The sequence below is a fragment of the Bos mutus genome, unplaced genomic scaffold (genome assembly GCF_027580195.1).
Source record: "Bos mutus isolate GX-2022 unplaced genomic scaffold, NWIPB_WYAK_1.1 CTG163, whole genome shotgun sequence".
Taxonomy (NCBI): domain Eukaryota; kingdom Metazoa; phylum Chordata; class Mammalia; order Artiodactyla; family Bovidae; genus Bos; species Bos mutus.
Window position 1 is genome coordinate 634,321 of NW_027219084.1, and position 19,559 is coordinate 653,879.

Below are 19,559 nucleotides of genomic sequence, written 5' to 3' on the forward strand. Positions count from 1 at the left end.
ATAGCTTCATTATCTATCTGTTTCACTGAACTTCTAGAGCTACAATCTGGCAAAATATTTTCAGTCATAATAAGTCATATTTCACATCTTTTTCTAAGCACTTGCTTGGGATTGGAAAGAACCTGTCTTCCTTCCTACCAAGTTAACTACAGATATCCAATTCTTCTATGTGTTTCATGTCTACCCAAGTTTCCCTATGTATCTTGCATATCAGTTAAGACATAGTACCTGCCAAATGAGGTATTTTACGAACTTACTTATGTACTTACGAATTAGCAATAAAGAGATGCTAAATATTTTAGCAATCCAAAGCTATATACATTATTCAACAATGTCCCACAGCCTCCACTCTTATCATAATTGACCTTTCTTATTAACTGAGAATTTAGTAAGGTGATGTGTCTTCTTTACAATGCAATGTCTAGGTTTGTCATGGATTTTATATCCAAAAGCAAGTGACATTTAATTTGATAACCGAAGTCACCATTCGTGGTAATTTTGGAGCCAAATAAATAAATAAATAAGCTTGTCGCTGTTTCCACACATTTACCCCTTCTATTTGCCGAGTTGTTATGGGACCAGATGCCCTTATCTTTGTTTTTAAGAATATTGTGTTTTCAGCACTGTTTTTCACTCTTCTCATTCACCTTCATGAAAAGGCTCTTTATTTCCTCTTCACTTTCTGTTTCCATGTTATCATTATATAGCTAAGTTTTGTTTTTTTTTTTTTTTTTTTCTCCCAACAAACTTGATGCCAGCTTTTGATTCACTCACCTGGTATTTTAATAGTATACTATTTATATGATTGACATAAGCAAGTAACAATACAGAGCTTTGTCATTCTCCTTTTCCAAGTTTGAAATGGTCAATTGTTCCATGTCTGGTCCCAATTCTTGCATCTTGACTCATTTAAGGGTGGTTTCAACTGTTACTTCGTCAAGATTTTTCCATGTACCCCAACCCTTTTTGTTTGGGTGTTCTCTATCAGGACACGTGTGCTATGGTTTTTCCAGTAGTCATGTATGGATGTGAAATTGAACTGTGAGGAAATCTGAGCTTTGAAGAATCGATGCTTTTGAACTGTGGTGTTGGAGAAGACTCTTGAGAGTACCTTGGACTCTCAAGTACCTTGGACTCTCAATGTCATCATGGGACATTTACCATTGCCCCAATAAGACATTTTCGGGTTTTATTATTATTATTTGTTGTGCACAACACTGTATTTGAATTATTTCTTCCTTTCTTAGTTCAGTTCAGTTCAGTTCAGTAGCTCAGTCGTGTCCGACTCTTTATGACCCCATGAATCACAGCACGCCAGGCCTCCCTGTTCATCACTAACTCCTGGAATTCACTCAACACATCCATCGAGTCAGTGATGCCATCCAGCCATCTGATCTTCTGTTATCCTCCTGCCCCCAATCCTACCCAGCATCAGGGTCTTTTCCAATGAGTCAACCCTTCACATGTGGTGGCCAAAGTACTGGAGTTTCAGCTTTAGCATCATCAGTCCTTCCAATGAACATGCAGGACTGAACTCCTTTAAGATGGACTGGTTGGACTTCCTTGCAGTCTAAGGTAGACTCAAGAGTCTTCTCCAACACCACAGTTCAAAAGCATCAATTCTTCAAAGCTCAGATTTCTTCACAGTCTAATTTCACATCCATACATGACCACTGGAAAAAACCATAGCCTTGACTAGACGGACCTTTGTTGGTAAAGTAATGTCTCTGCTATTTAATATGCTAACTAGATTGATCAAAACTTTCCTTCCAAGGAGTAAGTGTCTTTTAATTTCATGGCTGCAGTCACTATATACAGTGATTTTGGAGCCACCAAAATTAAAGTCTGACACTGTTTCCCCATCTATTTCCCATGAAATGATGGGACCAGATGCCATGATCTTGATTTTCTGAATGTTGAGCTTTAAGCCAACTTTTTCAGTCTCTACTTCCACTTTCATCAAGAGGCTTTTTAGTTCCTCTTCAATTTCTGCCAAAAGGGTGGTGTCATCTACATATCTGAGGTTATTGATATTTCTCCCAGAAATCTTGATTCGAGCTTGTACTTCTTCCAGTCCAGCGTTTCTCATGATGTACTCTTCATATAAGTTAAATAAGCAGGGTGACAATATTCAGCCTTGACGTACTCCTTTTCCTATTTGGAACCAGTCTGTTGTTCCATGTCCAGTTCTAACTGTTGCTTCCTGACCTGCATATAGGTTTCTCAAGAGGCAGGTCAGGTGCTATGGCATTCTCATTTCTTTCAGAATCTTTCACAGTTTATTGTGGTTCATACAGTCAAAGGCTTTGGCATGGTCAATAAAGCAGAAATAGGTGTTTTTCTGGAGCTTTCATCCTTTTTAAATGATCCAGCAGATGTTGGTAATTTGATCTCTGGTTCTTCTGCCTTTTCTAAAACTAGCTTAAACATCTGGAAGTTTATGGTTCACATATTGCTGAAGCCTGGCTTGGAGAACCTTGAGCATTATTTTACTAACAATGAAACTAAGCCATGCCTGTGGGGCAACTCAAGATGGGAGGGTCATGGTGGAGAGATCTGACAGGATGTGGTCCACTGAAGAAGGAAATGGCAAAGCACTTCAGTATTCTTGCCTTGAGAACTCCATGAACAGTATGAAAAGGCAAAATGATAGGATACTGAACGAGAAACACCCCAGGTCAGTAGGTGCCCAATTTGCTACTGGAGATCAATGGAGAAATAACTCCAAAAAGAATGAAGGGATGGAGCCAAAGAAAAAAGAATACCCAGCTGTGGATGTGACTGGTGATAGAAGCAAGGTCCCATGCTGTAAAGAGCAATATTGCATAGGAACCTGGAGATTCAGGTCCATGAATCAAGGCAAATTGGAAGCGGTCAAACAAGAGATGGCAGGAGTGAATGTCGACATTCTAGGAATCAGCGAACTGAAATGGACTGAAATGGGTGAATTTAACTCAGATGACCATTATATCTACTACTGCTGGCAGGAATCCCTCAGAAGAAATGGAGTAGTCATCATGGTCAAAAAAAAAAGTGTCTGAAATTCAGTACTTGTATGCAATCTCAAAAAAGCCAGAATGATCTCTGTTCATTTCCAAGGCAACCATTCAATATCACAGTAATCCAAGTTTATGTCCCAACCAGTAATGCTGAAGAAGCTGAAGTTGAACGGTTCTATGAAGACCTACAAGACCTTTTAGAAATAATACCCAAAAAAGATGTCCTTTTCATTATAGGGGACTGGAATGCAAAAGTAGGAAGTCAAGAAACACCTGGAATAACAGGCAAATTTGGCCTTGGAATACGGAATGAAGCAGGACAAAAACTAATAGAGTTTTGCCAAGAAAAAGCACTCAACATAACAAACACCCTCTTCCAACAACACAAGAGAAGACTCTATACATGGACATCACCAGATGGTCAACACTGAAATCAGATTGATTATATTCTTTGCAGCCAAAGATGGAGAAGCTCTATACAGTGAGCAATAACAAGACAAGGAGCTGACTGTGGCTCAGACCATGAGCTCCTTATTGTCAAATTCACACTTAAATTGAAGAAAGTAGGGCAAACCACTAGACCATTCAGGTATGACCTAAATCAAATCCCTTATGATTATTCAGTGGAACTGAGAAATAGATTTAAGGGCCTAAATCTGATACATAGAGTGCCTGATGAACTCTGGAATGAGGTTCATGACATTGGACAGTAGACAGGGGTAAAGACCATCTCCATGGAAAAGAAATGCAAAAAAACAAAATGACTGTCTGGGGAGGCCTTATAAATAGCTGTGAAAAGAAGAGAAGCAAAAAGCAAAGGAGAAAAAGAAAGACATAAACATCTGAATGCAGAGTTCCAAAGAATAGCAAGAAGAGATAAGAAAGCCTTCTTCAGTGATCAATGCAAAAAAATAGAGGGAAACAACAGAGTGGGAAAGACTAGAGCTCTCTTCAAGAAAATCAGATATACCAAAGGAATATTTCATGCAAAGATGGGCTCGATAAAGGACAGAAATTGTATGGACCTGACAGAAGCAGAAGATATTAAGAAGAGATGGACAGAATACACAGAAGAACTTTACAAAAAAGATCTCCAAAATCCAGATAATCACGATGGTGTGATCACTGACCTAGAGCCAGATATCCCAGAATGTGAAGTCAAATGGGCTTTAGAAAGCATCACTACGAACAAACCTAGTGGAGATGATAGAATTCCAGTTGAGTTATTCCAAATCCTGAAAAATGATGCTGTGAAAGTGCTGCACTCAATATGCCAGCAAATTTGGAAAACTCAGCATTGGCCACAGGACTGGAAAAGGTCAGTTTTCATTCCAATCCCAAAGAAAGGCAATGCCAAAGAATGCTCAAACAATTGCACTCATCTCACATGCTAGTAAAGTAATGCCCAAAATTCTCCAAGCAAGGCTTCAGCAATATGGGAACCATGAACTTCCTGATGTTCAAGCTGGTTTTAGGAAAGGCAGAGGAACCAGAGATCAAGTTGCCAACATCCACTGAATCATGGAAAAAGCAAGAGAGTTCCAGAAATACATCTATTTCTGCTTTATTGACTATGCCAAAGCCTTTGACTGTATGGATCACAATAAACTGTGGACAATTCTGAAAGAGATGGGAATACCAGACCACCTGACCTGCCTCTTGAGAAATTTGTATGCAGGTCAGGAAGCAACAGTTAGAACTGGACATGGAACAACAGACTGGTTCCAAATAGGAAAAGGAGTATGTCAAGGCTGTATATTGTCACCCTGCTTGTTTAACTTCTATGCAGAGTACATCATAAAAAATGCTGGACTGGAAGAAACACAAGCTGGAATAAAGATTGCCGGGAGAAATATCAATAACTTCAGATATGCAGATGGCACCACCCTTATGGCCGAAAGTGAAGAGGAACTAAAAAGCCTCTTGATTAAAGTTGAAGGGGAAAGTGAAAAAGTTGGCTTAAAGCTCAACATTCAGAAAACGAAGATCATGGCACCCGGTCCCATCACTTCATGGGAAATAGATGGGGAAACAGTGAAAACAGTGTCAGACTTTATTTTTCTGGGCTCCAAAATCACTGCAGATGTTGATTTCAGCTATGAAAAGACGCTTGCTCCTTGGAAGGAAAGTTATGACCAACTTAGATAGCATGTTCAAAAGCAGAAACATTTCTTTGCCAACAAAGGTCCATATAGTCAAAGCTATGGTTTTTCCAGTGATCATGTATGGATGTGAGAGTTGGACTGTGAAGAAAGCTGAGTGCTGAAGAATTGATGCTTTTGAATTGTGGTGTTGGAGAAGACTCTTGAGAGTCCCTTGGACTGCAAGGAGATCCAACCAGTCCATTCTGAAGGAGATGAGACCTGGGATTTCTTTGGAAGGAATGATGCTAAAGCTGAAACTCCAGTACTTTGGCCACCTCATGCGAAGAGTTGACTCTTTGGAAAAGACTCTGATGCTGGGATGGATTGGGGGCAGGAGGAGAAGGGGACAACAGAGGATGAGATGCCTGAATGGCATCACTGACTCGATGGATGTGAGTCTGAGTGAACTCTGGGAGTTGGTAATGGACAGGGAGGCCTGGCGTGCTGCGATTCATGGGGTCTCAAAGAGTCAAACATAACTGAGCAACTGAACTGAACTAAATCTGTGTTCTTGACTGAAGGGCATAGTTGGGTTCCAAGAAGATAAGTTCCCTGGAACATTTGACTCCTACTTCTCCCTTGCTTCCCCTAGACTAGCAGATGGTCAGTGTGCAGAGGACGGCCCAGGAGCACCATAGGAGGTCAGGCAAACCTCTGAACCCTTTGGCTCCCGGGAATGGGCCGAGTTGTCCCTGGAGGTCCCCAGCCATTCGGGCACTCTTTCTCGCGATTACCAGTACTGGGAACCACGCGGGCCCCTGGACACGGGTGCCCCTGGACCCGCCTGCCCGCGGGTAGGAGCCTGGTCCCCTGAGGTCTGCCCACCTGGCACGGAGCCTGCAGAGGCCACCGCCATACAGGCAAGAGCTCTGGCCATTGGGGGGCACAGGTTTGGCCAGGCCCACACCTTGGTGGCCTGCTCAGAGACAGTGGACAGGGGAGACCGTGTGTAGCGCGGAGGAGCCTGCTGCCAGCCCCAAGTGGGAGGCACCGCTCCCTGCCCGGTTAAGGTCCCTGCAGACCTCCCCCATGGACCCCTCACACCCACCTTTGCCCCAGTTTGCTCCGCAGAAGGTGAAGGACAAGACCCCGCATCTCATCCAGGATGACAACACTGCCAGGTAGTGCCTCTACCTACCTTCTTGCCCGTTTTAAGACTCCCTCAAACTGCAGGAGGGTCCCTTGCATCATTTCTTGGTGTGAATATGCCCCCCACCATCCCCTCTCCCCCTCCCCAACCCCCCACCACCACCAGCAACCTTGACCCCACTCCCCATGCTGGGTCCTGGGACTAACACGGAGAGAACCCTCCCACCCTCCCACCTCCTCCAGTGGTCACTTGGATTTTTAACTTGCTGGCGATTTTCCTGTCCCCCAAAGCTCAGAGGATCAGTGCAAGGGTCACAGTCCAGTCCAGTCGCTCAGTCGTGTCTGACTCTTTGGAACCCCATGGACTGTAGCGGGCCAGGCCTCCCTGTCCATCACCAACCTCCACAGTTTACACAAACTTATGTCCATCCAGGGAGTGATCCATCTAGCCATTTCATCCTATGTCATCTTCTCCTACCTTCCATCTTTCTCAACATCAGGGTCCTTTCCAATGAGTCAGATTTTGCATCAAGTGGCCAAAGTATTGGAGTTTCAGCTTCACCATCAGTCCTTCCAATGAATATTCAGGGCTGATTTCTTTTAGGATGGACTGGTTAGATCTCCTTACAGTCCAAGGGACTCTCAAGAGTCTTCTCCAACACCATAGTTCAAAAACACTCTGAAGAAAAATGAATCCACTCCCATTCCAAAAGAAAGAAGCTTCCTTTGAAATCTGGGACATTCTGAGGTTGGTTTGTGTGTTTGTTACAAGGGGAGGACCATGCCCAGCAGCAGGCATGAGCCTGAGATTTGAAAGCTCACAAAAGTGTAGGTATGAGTTTCCCTGGAGCCTGTTTCTGGGTTTGCAGTGTGTGTCTGTGAGGAGGGACCCAGGAGGGCTGCTCCAGGATCGTTGAGTCACCACAGGCATCTTGGGATATGAGAATCTCCTTGTGGGCAGTGTGGTTTATTAGACCTAGGGTGGCAAGCAGGGTCTTTCCTCATAGCTCAGTCAGTAAAGAGTCTGCCTGCCATGCAGGAGAAGAAAGTGAAAGTGAAGTCACTCAGTCATGTCCAACTCTTTGTGACCCTGCAGACTGTAGCACCATACCCCTCTGTCCATGGGATTTTCCAGGCAAGAGTATTGGAGTGGACTGCCATTTCCTTCTCCAGTGGATCTTCCCAACCCAGGGATTAAACCTGTGTCCCCTGCACTGTAGGCAGACACTTTACCATCTGAGCCATCAGGTAAGTTGGACCCAGGTTTCATTCCTGGGTCTGGAAGATCCTCTGGAGAAGGGAATAGCAACCCACTCCATTATTCTTGCCTGGAGAATCCCATGGACAGAGGAATCTGGTGGGTAACAGTCCATGGGGGTCACAAGAGTCAGACACGACTAAGCAACTAGAGAGAGAGAAAGAGATGTGGGCTGAGGGATCCCTTGGAACTGGGTGCTGCTTGGGACCAGGGCCTCTGGGCAGATCTGTCCAGACTCACCTGAAAGGAGTCTGGACAGGGGCCCAAGCCTGGCCTACACAAAACCTTGCACTGCTCTGGGTCCTCATTATCAGCAGGAATGGATGCGATCAGGTGGTGGTAAGGCCTGGTCCACTGTGTGGTTTGTTCTCATGTAGAGGAAGCACATCATCAAACTTCCTGAATGTGGCAGTCTACATGGGTTTCAAGAGGAGAGGTAATTGTGCTCAGAAATGACCTTGAAGACCTGCTTTGTCTGAAAGGCTATCACAAGCTGTAGAGGGTTTGTTTCTATAGACTTTTTTTTTTTCCTCAATCAAGTTTCCCCACAAAGCGAGTGTTGGGATAGAGATTTAAATAGATGCTGAATATGGCTTCACTTGTGGCTCAAATGGTAAAGAATCTGCCTGCAATATGGGAGACCTGAGTTCAATCCCTGGGTTGGGAAGATCCCCTGGAGAAGGGAAAGTCTATCCACTCTAGTATTCTGGCCTGGAGAATCCCATGGATGGGGTTGAAAAGAGTCAGGCAAGACTGAGGGACTTCCACTTCACTTCAAGTCACCAGTAGGTGGGGAAGTTTTCTACAGGTGGAATGAAGAGGTGTCTTTCTTGTGCTTTCCTGCTTGGGTGGGATTCTGGAATTTTCCTTCTGAAGTTTAGCACCTGGAGGCAGAGGAGGGTCAAGAGATGCAAGTTGCAGGACAGGAGCAGAACTCCTAGATCGCATCTCCCCATACTGGAATGTGTGACCTGGATGGGCCCATCTTTGAGTCAGGCTCCCCTGTATGGAATCCCCCCAGGACCAGCCTATTTGCTCATCTGAGTTCTGATCATGAGCCATGCCTGGGTGCATGGCGAGTCTCCAGTGGACGACCCTTATCTTGGCAGAATTGAGTGGGTGATGGAAAACAACACCAAGGTGAAGATGGTGCCCATCAAAATAGTGCACTAGGATAGCCAGCCTGAGAAGGAGAGTTGTTAGGCACTGGCCCATCCCCAAGATATCTCCATTGCCCTGTGGCCTTGAGCAGAACCAGATCAAGATGTTCAGCACATCAGAGCAATCATACTCATGCTTCTGCCCCTACAGCTGCTATGTTCCCAAGCCTCAGCCCCCCAGCACCCTGGACCCCCCTGACAAGGCTGGCTGGGCCTCCTCTCCAGTGCTCAGCTACGTGAAGGCCAAACACAGGACCACCAATGAACTCAAGTCAGAGGAGCTGGCCCATGAGATCTCTGGGCAGGGATAACTCACTGGCGGACATCCTGGAGCCCTGCATGAGGAAGAGAACCACATGAACCTTATGGAGGACTTCTTCCCCAAAGACAAGCACCTCCTGGAAGGAGTGCAGCAACAGAGGAAGATGCTGCTTAAGATGCCCTCACCCAGGATGGCGGAGAAGAAGTGAGTAGGCCACCCCCACACCTCTGCCTCTGTCCTTCCCTGAGCACATTTCTACCTCTTGGGCTTCCAGGGCAAGAAGCCAGGGACCTAGCTTTTAATCTATTCTCTCATGTGCATGATTTTTGGTGACAGATTTCTAGATAAGTGCTTGGCACTTTGGGAAATTTTTTTTTTTTTTTACACCTTCCCATTTAAATGTCCATTCTGGGAACAATGGTGTCAGTTGGGCAAAGATTGGAAAAGACATGTTTCTAGCAATGCCCATGGATCCTTTTCTCATAAGGCAGTGGTTCTCCTCTGCTGTCTGGCCTCAGGGCACTTGGCAATGTTGGGAGATGCTTCTCGTTTCCCCTGAGAGACTGGAGGCCAGGGATGGTGCTCATCGATCTACAAGGGCACAGGATAGCCGCCCCACCCCCGTCCCCACCAACAACAAAGAATGGTCCAATGCCAAAGGTCACTAGTACCAAGGTGCAGAAGCTTGTAACAGAGGAGTGAAATTTGAGGCTATGAAGTATATATGCTTAGAAAAAAGGCCTTCCGTTGTTTTGTATTTAGCCAAAGGGGGTGAAGTTGCTGTAATTCATTCTGTAATGTATGGGGTGCTTCCCTGGTGGTTCAGATGGTTTAAAAATCCATTTGTGATGGGGGAGACCTGGGTTCAATCCCTGGGTTTGCAAGATCCACTGGAGAATGGAATGGCCACCCACTTCAGTATTCTGGCCTGGAGAATCACACAGACAGAGAAGCCTGGTGGGCTATACTCCCTGGTGATCACCAAGAGTGGGACACAACTGAATGACCAATAGTTTCACAAGTTTTGTTTTGTAAAAGACCCTCTCTAGCCTCTTGTATTCAGTCACCTGCCCACGAAGGTGCATCTGCCTACATCTGTCCTTTTTGTGCATGTGATCTCAGGAAGCATCACTGACTTACAGTAGAAGAGAACACAAAAGCATTGCAACAGACAGCCTCAGAGGCTGCAAATGTGGCAGCTTGTGGAAGGATGCCTGGTGAACTTGGGGCTTGTGGTCACACTTACAGTGGCAACAGACAGCTCCCCATAGACCTCAGGTTCCCCCCAGAAAACTATCTGTACTGTCCTCTTCCACAGGTAGACTTTGGGTGCCATTTGGCAGGGGTGTTCTAGTTCTGGGTGACTTTCCTGATGGCTCAGATTTTAAAGCATCTGCCTGCAATGCAGGAAACCCAGGTTAGATCCCTAGGTTCAGGAAGATCCCCTGGAGGAGGAAATGACAACCCAGTCCAGAACCGTTGCCTGGAAGATCCCATGGACAGAGGAGCCTGGTGGGCAACAGTCCATGGGGTCGCAGAGAATCAGACATGGATGAGAAACTTCACTTTCTAGTTCTGGCTTAGGCACCTACCCTTTCCACACTTCTTTTTGTTTGCTTGGTTGATTGATTTTTTTTTTTTTGCATACCCCATACCATGCGGAATCATTGCTTCCCAACTAAGGGATCACACTCTTGTCCCCTGCATTGAAAGACACAGTCTTAGCCACTGGACCACCAGGGAAGCCCACTCTGTCCCTGCTTTAGCTGTTTCCTCTCTCTTGCTGATATCCTTTGATGGCCCCATGATTTGCAGGTCTCAGTCCAGGTTTCAGGTGTGTCTTTGTGAACATGATCAGAGCTAATATGAATGTTCTGCTGTTTGGTTCCCCAGGAGGGAAGAGACCAGCCTGCTGGTGGCTGCGCCTTCGGCCACCTACTACAGCACATCAGCCCCCAAGGCAGAGCTGCTGATAAAGGTGAAGGAGCTGCAGGAGCAGCAGGAGCCAGAAGAGGACTCAGGGAATGACTTGGACCATGATCTGTTAGTGAAAAAGTTAAGGAGGCCGAAATCTAGATGGTAATGTGCTGGCAGGAGGCAGGTGGTGGCCCTCGGGTCCACCCTCAGCCTGGCCCTGTACCATGAGGCATTTGTATTGGGTAGGACACTGACATTTGGGCCTGCATGTGAAGCCTTTTATGGGAGAGTCTTCTGTCCTAAATTTAGGCCTCTCCACAGGACCTCCTTGCTATCTTTCTGTCATGAGATCCAGTGTCAAAAGAACTTGGTGGCCACCAGTCTCTTTCATTTTAAGGTCAATGGATAATGTCTCTTCAATCGCAGTTGAAACCCAAGGGGCTTAATTATATGACCTTCATCAGGGAACATATCATCTTTGAGTACCAATTTCAAATTCCTATAATCAGGTAATAAATCCAGAGCAGATCATAAAGGGTTGTGTTAACCAAAAAAGCAGCCATTGTTCAACTTCAAAAACTAGCCCAGGCCCTTTAGGATACAACAGCAACATCCAAAATTGTAATTCCTTTCCTAAAGACACTGTGGATTCACAGAAGATATGGACAGCCAGCACAAAAACAAACACAATACAGCACCCATGGGCCACACCTAGCCCCCATCCTGCTATTGTCAATAAAGTTATTTAAAGACAGCTAATTAATTCATTTACATATGGCCTCTGGTGGACTTTATTTTTTTTTAAATTTTATTTTATTTTTAAACTTTACAATATTGTATTAGTTTTGCCAAATATCGAAATGAATCCGCCACAGGTATACATGTGTTCCCAACCTGAACCCTCCTTCCTCCTCCCTCCCCATACCAATCCCTCTGGGTCGTCCCAGTGCACCAGCCCCAAGCATCCAGTATTGTGCATCGAACCTGGACTGGTGACTCGTTTCATACATGATATTATACATGTTTCAATGCCATTATCCCAAATCTTTCCACCTTCTCCCTCTCCCACAGAGTCCATAAGACTGTTCTATACATCAGTGTCTCTTTTGCTGTCTCGTACACAGGGTTATTGTTACCATATTTCTAAATTCCATATATATGCGTTAGTATACTGTATCAGTGTTTTTCTTTCTGGCTTACTTCACTCTGTATAATAGGCTCCAGTTCATCCACCTCATTAGAACTGATTCAAATGTATTATTTTTAATGGCTGAGTGATACCCATTGTGTATATGTACCACACCTTTCTTATCCATTCATCTGCTGATGGACATCTAGGTTGCTTCCATGTCCTGGCTATTATAAACAGTGCTGTGATGAACACTGGGGTACACATGTCTCTTTCTATTCTGGTTTCCTCAGTGTGTATGCCCAGCAGTGGGATTGCTGGATCATAAGGCAGTTCTCTTTCGAATTTCTTAAGGAATCTCTCCACTGTTCTCCATAGTGGTTGTGCTAGTTTGCATTCCCACCAACAGTGTAAGAGGCTTCCCTTTTCTCCACACCCTCTCCAGCATTTATTTCTTGTAGACTTTTTGATCGCAGCCATTCTGACTGGTGTGAAATGGTACCTCATAGTGGTTTTGATTTGCATTTCTCTGATAATAAGTGATGTTGAGCACCTTTTCATGTGTTTGTTAGCCATCTGTATGTCTTCTTTGGAGAAATGTCTATTTAGTTCTTTGGCCCATTTTTTGTTTGGGTCATTTATTTTTCTGGAGTTGAGCTGTAGGAGTTGCTTATATATTTTTGAGATTAGTTGTTTGTCAGTTGCTTCATTTGCTAGTATTTTCTCCCATTCTGAAGGCTGCCTTTTCACCTTGCTAATAGTTTCCTTTGTTGTGCAGAAGCTTTTAAGTTTAATTAGGTCCCATTTGTTTATTTTTGCTTTTATTTCCAATATTCTGGGAGGTGGGTCATAGAGGATCCTGCTGTGATGTATGTTGGAGAGTGTTTTGCCTATGTTCTCCTCTAGGAGTTTTATAGTTTCTGGTCTTACGTTTAGATCTTTAATCCATTTTGAGTTTATTTTTGTGCATGGTGTTAGAAAGTGTCCTAGTTTCATTCTTTTACAAGTGGTTGACCAGTTTTACCAGTCTGGGGGACTTTAATACTCAGTAAATGGTGCTGAGTAGTAGCTCTGTGGCCTCTGATGTCTAAAATAGTCACTCTCTGGCTCTTTACAGAAAACATTTGCAAACATATGATATAATTGGTCAGAACAATAAAACTGGGTGAAAGCATACAGAGATAAAAGAGTGTTATTGTAGAGAAGGCTTTGATGAGCTCATGATGCAGAAAAACCTGGAGTTACAGGAGGGAGTGTCCAGTTCTGTCAGGGACTGGTGGGTGGGGAGGGTCAGCACATACGAAGGCCTTGGGGTAGGAGATATGTGACATGTTGAGAAGGCAGCAGAGACCACTGGCTGAACCACTGTGGAAAGGAGGAGGGAGGTTTGTAGATGGAGGTCGGGGACCAGGGGATGGATAAGGAGGAAGGGGCATGGGAGATGAGGTCAGGGAGTGGTGACTGAAGCTGTGTGGACAAGATGGAGGGAAGATTGAACAGGAGGCCAGGGACTTGTGGTTGGAGCTCCATGGAGATTTAAGGAGAACTGGGGATAAAAGTATGGAACCTGTGACCAGAGCTGTGTGGACAAGGATGGGGAAGCTTGCACGTGAGGTCACAAGGACCAGTAGCTGCAGCTATGTGGATGGGGAGGAAGATGATGATTGGAGAGCACATCAGGAACCAGTGACTGGAGACGTATGGATAAAGAAGAACAAGATGGGAGAGATGGTCAGGCTGCTTGAGCTGCAGCTATGTAAAAGAGGAAGGACGATTGGCCTAATGTCATAAGACAAGTGGTTGGACTTGTGTGAACAAGGATGCAGAGGTTTGGCGGTGAAGTCAGAGACCAGTTGGCTGGAGCCGTGTGGACATAGAGCCATTTGAGAGGTTAAGGACCAGTGGCTGGAGCTCTCTGTACAAGGAGGAAGAGGATTGTAGATAACTGTCAGGGACAGGGGACCAGAGCCCTGTGAACAAGAATGAAGAGAATTGCAGTTCAGGTCAGTGACCACTAGACAGATCTGTGTAGACAAACAGAAAGAGGAATCGGAAGCAAGGTGGGAGATCAGTTTCTGGAGCTGTGTGGACATGGAGGAAGATGATTGGAGATGCAGCCATACCAGTGGCTGGGGCTGTGTGGACAAGGAGGAGGAGAGAAGGTCAGGGACTCGTGTCTGGAGATATTTCAACAAGCAGGTGAAGGATTTGCAATAAATGGTCAAGGGGACCAGTGGCTGCACTGTGTGAAGAAGGATGAGGCAGATTTGAGATAAAGTCAGGATGAGTGGCTGGACCTGTGTGTGCAAGAAGGAGAAAGACTGGAGATAAAGTCAGCAACAGTGTGTCCAGACCTGTGTGAATTAGGCTTAAGACATAAGATTTTAAGTCAGAGACCAGTAGTTGTGAGCACTAGAAAGATGAAGATTTGACCAGAGGTTAAGGACCAGTAGCTGGAACTTTATGAACATGGAGGAGGAAGCTGGAGAGGAGGTCAGGCACCAGTGAATGGAGCTGTATGTATAAAGAAGAGCAAGATTGTAGGAGGGTCATGGTACCATAGCAGTCGCTGGGTAGATGAGGAGGATAGATTGGACATACAATCATAGACAAGTGGTTGGACACATGTGAACAAGGATGAGGGGCTTTGTAGATGAAATCAGGGACCTGTGTCTGGGACTGTAGGGACAAGCATGAGGAAGATCTCTGTTCAGGTTAGTGACCATTAGATGGAAGCTGTCGACAGAATGGAGGGGGAAACAAAGTTAGGGATCATTGCTATGTAGACAAAGAGTGGGGCACATGTAGAGAAAGTCTAGGGACAAGTGGCTGACGTTGTGTTGACATGGAGCAGGAGAATAGCAAGTGAGGCAGGGACCAATGGCTAGACGCCCTCTTCACAAGGCCAAGAAGGACTGCAGAGGAAGTCAGAGACCAGTGGTTGGAGCTTTGGAGTCAGAGGAGGGGATCTGGAGATGTAATCAGGTAGCTGTTGCTGATGATTTTTGATCAAGACGGAAGAGACAGGAGATGAGGCTAGGGACCATGTTTGGAGCTGTGTGGACAAGGAGAAGGGAACACATAGACAATACCAGGGACTAGTTGCTGGAGCTGCTTGGACACTAAGCAGGAGGATTGGAAACGAAACTGAGGAGTAGAAAGAAACCAGTAGCTAGAGGCTTTATGTACAAGGAGGAAGGGGACTGCAGATTAAGAAAGCCACCAGTGACTGGAGTTGTGTATACAAAAAGGACAATTGGAGAAAATGTCAGTGACAGGGAGCCACACATGGGTGAGCAAGGATGAAGAAGTTCATAAATTAATAACTCAGGGACCACCAGCTGAGACTGTGTGGATGTGAATGAGGAGGACTCCAATTCTGATCAGTTAAGTTCAGTTCAGTCACTCAGTCCTATCTGACTCTTTGTGACCCTGTGGACTACAGCATGCTAGGCCTCCCTGTCCATTGCTAACTCCTGGAGTTTACCCAAACTCATATCCATTGAGTTGGTGAAGCCATCCAACCATCTCATCCTCTGTCATCCCCTTCTCCCACCTTCAATCTTTCCCAGCATCGGGGTCTTTTCCAATGAGTCAGGTCTCCACATTAGGTGACTAAAGTATTGGAGTTTCAGCTTCAACATCAGTTTTCCAATGAATATTCAGGACTAATTTCCTTTACGATGGACTTGTTGGACCTCCTTGCAGTCCAAGGGACTCTCAAGAGTCTTCTCCAACGTCACAGTTCAAAAGCATTAATTTTTCGGCAGTTCAGGTTAGTGACCACTAGATGAAGCTGTCTAGACAAAGAGAAAGGGGAATGAGAGGCAACATCACAGGCCAGTTGCTGGAGCTGTATGGACACGGAGGAGCTTCTGAGGTGGCCAGATCTGTGGCTAGGGTTGTGAGAACACGAGGAGGAGGATTTGAAAGCATTTCAGGTACCTGGTGGCTGGCACTGTTTAGACAAGGAGAGGGCAGCATGAAGGGGCAGTTGGGCCAGTACATGGAGCTGTAACAATAGGGGAAGCAGAAGATTAGAGAGGAGATCATGGACCAGTATGGACAAGGAGAAGAATGGTTGAGTTGTGGCTGAAGGACAAGAAAAAGGAGAACTAGAAAGGAGGTTAGGCACCAGTGGCTTGACCTGTGTTGAGGAGGCATAGGAAATATTGAAGGACATGTCTGGGGAGGTATACGGAGAAGAGGTATACGGAGAAGAGGATGGAGACTAGAGAGAAGATCAGGGACTTGTGGATGTATCTTTGTGGGCATGGAGATAGAAGATTGCAGATGAAGTCTGGGAGCTGTAACAGAAGTGTCTTGGACTTAGAGCAGGATTGTAGAGGAAGTCAAGGACTGGTGGCCAGAGATTTCTGTTCAGTTAGGAGGACCACTGGTGATAAAGTCAGGGACTGGTGGCTAGAGCTGTGTGGACGAGGATGAGGAGAACTGAAATTCAGGTCAGTGACCACCAGAAGGACCTGTGTGGAAACGATGATGTGTTATAGGAGGCAAGGTCAGAGACAATGCGTGGAGTTATGTGCAAAAGGCGGTGGGTTTGTGAGGTCACCAGGGACCTATGGGTGCAGCTTTTATGAACACCAGAAGGTCAGGAACTATTGGCTGGAGCTGTGTGGGCAGGGCTTAATAAGATGGGAAGGAGGACCAGGACCAGTGGTTTGAATTACTGGTGATGGGGTAGGATAGATTGGAGAGGTCAGGGAATTTTCTCCAGAAGTATGTGGATTAGGAGGATGGAAAGGTTGAGAGAAGGTCACTGACTTGTGCCTGGCCGTCTTTGGATAGGAGGAAAATGATAGTAGCTAAGGTCAGGGACCAGTGACTTGCAACTATGTGGACTCAGCACAGGAGGATTGGAGAAAAGGCCATGAACATGTTTGGGGCTCAGTGTTCATGGAAGAAATGATTCATCGTCAAGGCAAGTACTGGTGAGTGGACCCCTGTGTGCAAGGATGAGGACAGGTGCACTTCGGGCACCAAGTGACCAATAGATGGAGATGTGTAGGAAAGTGGGAGGCTCACAAGATACAAGGTGAGGGACCAGTAATGGGAGCTTTGTGTTCAAGGATGAGGTTGATTTGACAGGTGGCTAGAGACCTACAGATGCAGCTGTTCGAACACAAGGAGGAGTCATGGAGTGCAGTTCAGGGACTGGTGGTTGGAGCTGTGTGGACGAAGGGGAGGAAGATTTGAGAGTAAGTCAGGCACTGGCTGCTGAAGCTGTGTGTAGAAAAGGCAGAAAAGAAAGTGAAAGTCGCACAGTCATGTCTGACTCTTTGCAACATCATGGACTAGAGTCAGCCTGGCTCCTTTGTCCATGGAATTCTCCAGGCAAGAATACTGGAGTGGGTTCCCATTCACTTCTTCAGGAAATCTTCCCAAACCAGTGATTGAACCTGGGTCTCCTCCATTTCAGGCAGATTCTTTACCAACTGAGCTAACAGGGAAGCCCAACAGAAGAGAGAAGGACTGAGTGTAAAGTCTAGGACATATGGCCAGAGCTGTGTGAACAAGGAAGTGGCATTTTGGAAATGAGGTCAGGTACCAGTGGCTGAGGCTGTGAGGGTAAGGATGAAGAAGACTGAAGTTCAGGTCAGTTTAATCAGTTCACTACACAGCCACCTATACAAAAAGAAAGGGCAATGATAAACAGTGCTGTGTGGACCAAAGAAATGGCACTGTGTAGACCAAAGGAGTCCTGTATAGATGTGAGAGCTGGACTGTAAAGAAAGCTGAATGCCGAAGAATTGATCCTTTTGAACTGTGATGTTGGAGAAGATTCTTGAGAGTTCCTTGGACTGTGAGGAGATCCAATCAGTCCATCCTAAAGGAAATGAGTCCTGCATATTCATTGGAAGGACTGATGCTGAAGCTGAAACTCCAATCCTTTAGCCACCTGATTCGAAGAACTGACTTATGTGAAAAGACCCTGATGCTGAAAAACATTTAAAGCAGGAGAATGGGACAACAGAAAATGACATTGTTGGATGGCATCACTGGCTCAATGGGCATGAGTTTGAGTAAACTCCAGGAGTTGTCAATGGACAGGGAAGCCTGTCATGCTGCAGTCCATGGGGTCACAGAGAATCAGAGACGACTGAGTGACTGAACTGAACTGAGACAAAAGGAAAAGTGATGATAGACAATGTTAGGGATCAATTGCTGGAGTTATTGCACAATGGACAGGAGAATTGGAGAGGAGGCTAGGGACTGGTGGTTATAGAGATATGTGGGAAAGGAAGAGGAAAGGTTGAGAAGAAGTCAATGACTTCTAGCTGGAATTAAATGCAAAATGAGGAGGAGGACTGATTGGAGTGGAAGTCAGGGACCAGTGGCTGAAGCTGTGTGGACAAGAAGTGGAGTATTAGTGGGGGTGTCAGGGACCTTGGCTGGAGCTGTGTGGACAAATAAGAGGTGGGATGTAGAGGAGATCAGGGATCAGTGGCTGGAGCTATGTGGACAATGAATAGGAGGATTGTAGAGGAGGGAACGGACCACTGGCTTGAGGTATATGGACATGTTGCAGGATAGTAGATAGTGTGGAGTGACAGACCTTGAGTTCTCACAGGAATATGTGCAAAAGTAGGTTGGAAGATTTGAGAGAAGGTCAGGAACCTTGTGTCTGGATCTCTGTTGACAAGGACAAAGATGATTGCAGAAGAGGTCAGGAACCAGTGGCTGGAGCTGTGTTGACATGGAGTATGAGGACTGAAGAGAAAGGCAGGAACCCATGGCTTGAGGTATGTGAACACAGAGTAGGATAAATTGGAGAAAGTCAGCAATGTGTGCCTAGCTCTGTGTGGGCAGGGGTGAAGTGGATAATACGTGATATCAGGGACCAGTGACTGGAGCTCTGTGGATTCAAAACAGAAGGTCCAGGAACAATGGGTGGAGCTCTGAGTAGAAGGAAGGAGAGGACTGTTGATAAAAGTCAGGTACCGGTGATGAAACTGTGTGCCCAAGGATGAAGGCACAGTGGTAGAAAGTGAAAAATTTGGCTTCAAACTCAACATTCAGAAAACTAAGATCATGGCATCCAGTCCCACCACTTCATGGCAAATAAATGGGGAAACAATGGAAACAGTGAGAGACTTTATTATCATTTTTTTTTTTTTTTTTTGCGGGGGGGGGGCTCCAAAATCACTCCACATGGTGACTGCAACCATGAAATTAGAAGATTCTTGATCCTTGGAAGAAAAGCTATGGCCAATCTAGACAACATACTAAAACAGCAGAGACATTACTTTGCCAACAAAGGTCTGTCTAGTCAAAGCTATGGTTTTCCCAATAGTCATGGATGGATGAGAGAGTTAGACTATAAGAAAAGCTGAGTGATGAAGAATGGATGCTTATGGTGGTGCTGGAGAAGACTCTTGAGAGTCCCTTGGACTGCAAGGAGAAAAAACATTACATCCTAAAGGAAATCAGTGCTGAATATTCATTGGAAGGACTGATGCTGAAGCTGAAACTCCAATACTTTGGCCACTTGATAATACTAGCATGTTTGGCCACCTGATACAAGGAACCAACTCATTGGAGAAGAACCCAATGCTGTGAAAGAATGAAGGTGGGAGGAG

At 45.5% G+C, this 19,559-nt stretch overlaps 1 pseudogene; it reads left to right on the forward strand.

The window, feature by feature from the left end:
- The first annotated feature begins 6,038 nt into the window (after nucleotides 1-6,038).
- LOC138986793 (protein Shroom2-like) overlaps nucleotides 6,039-19,559 on the forward strand; it is a 137,833-nt pseudogene continuing 124,312 nt past the window's right edge.